The sequence below is a fragment of the Chrysochloris asiatica genome, unplaced genomic scaffold (genome assembly GCF_000296735.1).
Source record: "Chrysochloris asiatica unplaced genomic scaffold, ChrAsi1.0 scaffold00064, whole genome shotgun sequence".
Lineage (NCBI taxonomy): Eukaryota > Metazoa > Chordata > Mammalia > Afrosoricida > Chrysochloridae > Chrysochloris > Chrysochloris asiatica.
The window spans coordinates 6,600,963-6,607,298 of NW_006408582.1; the positions used below are offsets into that span (position 1 = coordinate 6,600,963).

The 6,336-nt window shown below is 38.6% G+C and overlaps 1 pseudogene; it reads right to left on the reverse strand.

Annotated features, from left to right (window-relative positions):
- Positions 1-5,589: 5,589 nt before the first annotated feature.
- Positions 5,590-5,904, reverse strand: LOC102829192 (annotated as a pseudogene).
- Between the last annotated feature and the right edge of the window lie 432 nt (positions 5,905-6,336).

The window sequence follows — 6,336 nt, forward strand, 5'->3', positions numbered from 1 at the left end:
AAAGTTTTTGCATAGTCAATAAAGCACAAGTAAACATCTTTCTGGTATTCTCTGCTTTTAGCCAAGATCCATAGATGTCAGCAATGATATCCACGTTCCATGTCCTCTTTTGATTCCAGATTAAATTTTTGGCTGTTCCCTGTTAATATACTGCTGCAAATGTTTTTGAATTATCTTTAACAAAATTTTACTTGCATGTGATAGTAATGATATCGTTCAATGATTTCTGCATTCCACTGGGTCACCTTTTTGTAATGGGCACAAATATAGATTGCTTCCAATTGGTTGTTCAGGTTGTATCTTCCAAATTTCTTGACATAGATGAGTGAGCATCTCCAGTGCTGCATCAGTTGGTTGAAAGATTTCAGATTTCTGTCAGTTCCTGGAGCCTTATTTTTCGCCAGTGATTTCAGTGCAGCTTGGACTTCTTCCTTCAGTACTGTCAGTTTTTGATCAAACACTACCTCTTGAAATCATTGAATATTGACCATTGCTTTTTGGTACAGTGACTCTGTGTATTCCTTCCATCTTCTTTTGATGCCTTCTGCATCATTTAATATTTTGTTCATAGAATCTTTCAATATTGCAAATTGAAGTTTGAATTTTTCTTCAGTTTTTTTTTTTTTGTTGTTGTTGTTGTTTTCACCTTGAGAAATGCTGAGCATGTTCTTCCCTTTTGGTTTTCTAACTCCAGGTCTTTGCACATTTCATTATAATATTTTGTGTTCTCAATCTGCCCTTTGATGTTTTCTATTTAGCTCTTTGACTTCTCTCATCTCTCCCATTTGCTTTAGCATGGCTACACTGGAGATCAAATTTCAGAGTTCTTCTGACATCCAATTTGATATTTTCTTTCTTTCCTGTCTTTTTAATGACCTTTTGTTTTCTTCCTGTATGATGTTCTTGATGTCATCCCACAACTCTTCTGGTCTTTGGTTATTAGTGTCTTATGCTCAAAATCTGTTCTTAAGATGGTCTCTAATTTCAGGTGCGATATGTTCAAGGTCATATTTTGGCTTTCTTGAACTTGTTTTAATTTATCTTCAACTTCAGCCTGAAGTTGTATGTGAGCAGTTGATGGTCTATTTCAAAGTTGGCCCTTGGTCTTGTTTTGGCTGAGCTTTACCATGGTCTCTTTCCATACATGTAGTTAATTTGGTTCCGGTGTATTTCACCTGGCAGTGGTCCATGTGTATAGTTGACTTTCATGTTTGTTTGTTTTTTAAAGGTGTTTGCAATGAATAAGTCATTGATCTTGCAAAATTCTATCATGTGCTCTCCAGCATTATTTCTATCACCAAGACCATATTTTCCAACTACAGATTCTTCCTCTTTGTTTCCATTCTTCCCATTTCAATCACCAGTAATTTTCAATACATTAATTGCATGTTTGATCAATTTCAGACTGAAGAAATTGGTAGAATTTTTCAATTTCATCATCACTGACTTTAGTAGTGGGTGTGTAAATTTGAATAATGGTGATATTAACTAGTGTTTCTTTCAGTTATATGGATATTATCCTATCACAGACAGCATTTTACTTCAAGACAGATCTTGAAATGTTCTTTTTGATAATGAATGTGACGCCATTCCTCTTCAATTTGTCATTCCTGACATAGCAAACCATATGATTGTCAGATTAAAATGGCCAATTCCAGCCCATATCAGCTCACTAATGCCTAGAATGTGGAGTCCTGGTGTGGTGCTATAAGATAATGCACTGGATCACAGTGTCAGTTTGAACCACAAGGTTGGCAGTTCAAACTCACCAGCCACTCCTTGAAAACCCTGTACAGGGTCTCTATGTGTCAGAATGGATTCGATGGCAACAACAACAACAATGCCTAGGATTTCGGTCTTTATGAGGTCCATCTCATTTTTGATAACTTCCAATTTTCTTAGGCTCATACTTTGTACAGTCCATGTTTCGTTTCTTGTTGGATGTTTGCAACTGTTTCTCCTCAATTTGCATTATGCTCCATCAGCTAATGAAGGTCCTTAAAACATTACTTTTTTCACATTATCACAGTTAATTCTACTTTGAGGAGGTAGCTTTTCCCCAGTCATATTTTGAGCCTTCCAAGCTGAGGGGCTCATCTTTTGGCACTATATCTGACAATATTCTGGTGCTATTCATAATGTTTCAATATTCAATGTTCTGATGTCATCTGACAGTGTTCCACTGTTATTCATAAGGTTTTCAGTGACTAAATACTTGGAAGTAGTCGCCTCCCACACCATAACTCAAAAGCATCAATTCTTCTAGGATCAATGAAGTAGGATAAGTGATATTAAATTGAGCAGATTGCAATGAACGAGATAAAACAAAATGTGTGTCTGAATTATTGAATGTAGTAACCCTGATGATCTGTTTTGTAAATCTTCATCCTATTCATAAGAAAAGTTTGTTTGTTTGTTTGTTTGTTTTTTAAGAAATCTTTTGTAGCAGATTTTCCCAAGTAAAATGATTTTACTTCATTTGAGTTTCTGGCTGCTGCTTCTATGGGTATTGATTGTGGATCCAAGTAAAATGGAATTCTCGACAGCTTCAATCTTTTCTCTGTTTGTCATGTAGCTAATTACTGGGTCAGTTGTGAGAATTTTCTTTTATTTATATTGAGGTATAATTGATATTGAAAGCTATAGTCATTGATCTTCTTCTGTAAGTGCTTTAAGTCCTCTTCACTTTCAGCAAGCAAAGTTGTCATCTGCATATCACTGGTTGTTAATGACTCTTCCTGATGCTGCGTTCTTCTTCAGAGTCCAGCTTCTCAGATAATTTGCTCAGTATGCAGATTGAATAAGTGTAGTAAAAGAATATAACCCTGATGCTGATTTCTCCTGATTTTAAATCATGCAGTGTCCCCTTTTTGTGTTTGAATGAACGCCTCTTGGTCTATGTACAGGTTCTGCATGAACACAATTAAGTGTTCTGGAATTCCCATTCTTCAATGTTGTCCATAGATTGTTATGATCCACAGTCAAACACCTTTGCATAGTTAACATTTCACAGACACATATCTTTCTGGTATTCTTTGCTTTCAGTCATCATCCATTTGACATCCAGCTTCTTGGATTATCCGCTCAGCATACAGATTGAATAAGTATGGTGAAAGAATATAACCCTAGTGCACACCTTTCCTGATTTAAAACTATATCCAAGCTTTAGTCTAACAACTGCCCTGCAGAGAAGGTCACCCTTTTCCATTGACATCACTTCATTTCACCTCTTCTTCCGCATCTGGTTAAAAATTCTGGTAGTTCTCTCTTGAGGTACTGCTGCAACCGTTTTTGAATTATTTTCAGCAAAATTTTACTTGCATGTGATATTAATATTGTTTAATATCATTATATCAACTCTGTATCTTCAAAGTCCTTTTCCAAAATCTTATCGTAATCTGCAATCTGACTTTCTACTCTCTTGATCTCGATGATAGAGTTCAGATAAGTCTCAATAAGCTGAAGCCACCTACTCTGAGTTCTGGTGTTAGACTTTTCTGTCTCCCTTCTAGGAGCTCAGATGAAGCTTTCATTTTTAAACTTTTGTTATATGGACCAAGATTGGTGCTAATGTCAGGAAACAGTTTTATTTTTCTACCACTATTACCTTCATGTGACTCCACCAATCTGTCCCCTGTGATATCTCAAATAGATGCCACGATTGTTGTGTTTTCTTTGGAAGAACGGCCCCATTTTCATGCATTAAAAAGTATGGTGGTGGTGGTTATGCGCCGTGGAGTCAGTTCCCACTCATAGCGACCCTGTACAGGGTTTCTGAAGCTGTAAATCTTTACGGGAGCAGAAAGCCTCATCTTTCTCCCATGGAACAGCTGGTAGTTTCAAACTGCTAACCTTGCGGTTCGCAGCCCTATTCGTACCCACTATGCTACCAGAGCTCCTTATTAAAAAGTATAAGCCAGTCTAAATCAAAACCATGGCTTCATGCCCGTTCTAGACTCAACCCCAGCCCTGCTCTAAGGCAGTGGGAGGAAGGGGTGTAGAGTGTTCTGTGCTCTTGCTTCATCTTATTGTTTCACTCCTTCCTGTCCACTCCTGGTATGTACTCCTCCAGGCTGAATAGGAATGGAAAGCAGAGGAGATTAAAGGGAAAGAGGTTCAAAATGTGATCAAGGTGCTGTCCTAGGCCATGTGTACTTCTGTATTTCATGAGGTATACTTCTGGGTTCTTGAAAGATATTTGCAAGAGCTCAGTAGTGCTCTGTGCCTTGCTCTGTGGTTGGTGTCTTCCTCCCCTCCCCCCACCTGTACATACAGTCTATTTCTAGAGACACCCTTTGTGGGAGGAGTTATTTCAAGATGTCTGGAGTCAGGCTGTGTCCTCTGGGTCCATTTTCTTCCTGGGAATGCATGTATCCTTGCATGTGGGTCCACTGTTACCCCTTCCCCTTACCTGCTTCAGAGTCAGGCATCAGGCTATCTATAAGGTTTTTACTGGGTAATTTTCGAAAGTAGATCGTCATATTCCACACCATCCTCAAAGAAGAGGAGGTGCTCTCTATACCTGGGAGGCCCCACTGAGATAGGCCCAGGTGGAAGCTCAGCAAGCCCCTAGCCAAGGGAGATGCCAGACCCCTCTTCTCACAGGCACTCCTGATCTTTCCTAGTTGTTCACTTGGAGACCTACCTTCCTTCTTCTACTGCTATGAATTCCCTGAAAATAATCTCACTTTCATATTTTCAATCTTTTCTTCTTCAGGTCCTTTAGATACTCCAGAGAAGCCTTTGAATTGCCAGTCTGGCAGGAAAGGGACTAGCTGCTAGGATTCTGAAAACTGAGATGGAGAAAAGCGTTGGAAATCTGTATTCAACATTCGATAACATATTTTTTTCAACATTTGATATTGATCCATAAATTCACTTCATCATCCTATTCTCAGTTACATTACCCATGCCTTCAATTTTGTCTGGAGTCCCCAGTCCAAAGGTCCTCTGCTTTACCCTCTGCAGAGAACAAACTCCTGGACTATTGCTGGGGTAGGAAACCATTTAGTCAATGGTGTTGGATGGATGTGGGATCTAGGGACTCTAACTGCTTCCAAACAACTTTAATCAGTTCTCATTTGGACCTCCTCTCTTCAGCCCCAGTTCTATAGGCCTACAATGCTGTCACTTCCAGTGGCTTTCTTTCTTTCTTTCTTTCTTTTTTAATATAACTCAAGAGGATTTATTTTGAACTAAGACTTTACCTTGAAGACATGACTAAACTTTGTCACTACTACCCATCCCCATCCATCTCGTAGAATGGTTAATACAGTGAAATGTTATAAAGTAGATATGAACATCTTGGAGGATTGGAACCAACATTAACTGACAACAATTTTCTTCTAAGCCATCATAAAAATGTTTAAGTAGAAAAAAAAAAAAAAAAGGAAAAGAAAAAGGGGGAAGTGGGGAGCAATGGGGATTTTAGATTGAACAAAAGCCTCATATGTCATCTAATACATTCAGTCCTGGCTAAAGTATAACAAAATGGAAACAGGACTACTGTACTATAAAACTCCCACTACAACACACTGTACACACCTGTGTTCCAAGCCCGCCCCCAGCCCCTTAATGCTTCCAACTCAACTATTTCCCAGCCTGTTGAGCCTACCGACGAAGGAGCACGTAGATCTTCTCCTTAAACCAATCTTTGTTGTAAGGTTGGTATGCCTGGGTATGAGCTTGGTAAACAAGACAGCTGAGGTCTGCCAGATCATCAATAAAATCAAACAACTGATTGATATCATATGTGATTGAGGGACTGTTGTGATTCATTCTCTTCAGATGTTCTTCATAAATTTTGCAAATACCTTCCATGCATTCATTCACAGATTCATAGTCAGCATAAGTTCTTCCTTCTGGCCTCTTGGTAAGCTGTATTAGCAAAATGGTGTGAGACATCGTGCCAAACTCTTTTGCTGCAACCACTGCGCATACCACTGCCGCACGTGAGCTTAGCCCTCTAGTGGCTTTTGAAGTTTTAGAAACTGTATTGTTTGTGCACTTTCTCTACCTTGCAATCTCTACTGCTACGTCAGCTGTTACTTGTCCTGCTTTCTAGCCTTCCAGACCTTACCACTTTTGTCTATTTTTTCCTTTTCCCTGCCTTTGTGTGAATTTTGGGTGGGAGAAAAACTAAACGTGTGTACCTAATCCTTCATTTTTACCCCAAAGCTTCCATTCATTTCTGTAACAGTAATTTCCTGAGTTACTCTATTTAAATGGATTAATTATTTACCACTTGTTCTTTATTTCCATAATGTCCCTTTTCTCAAATTCTTTATTTGGATCTCTCTCTTGGTTGTATTTTTTCATTTTCAAACAAGAGTCCAC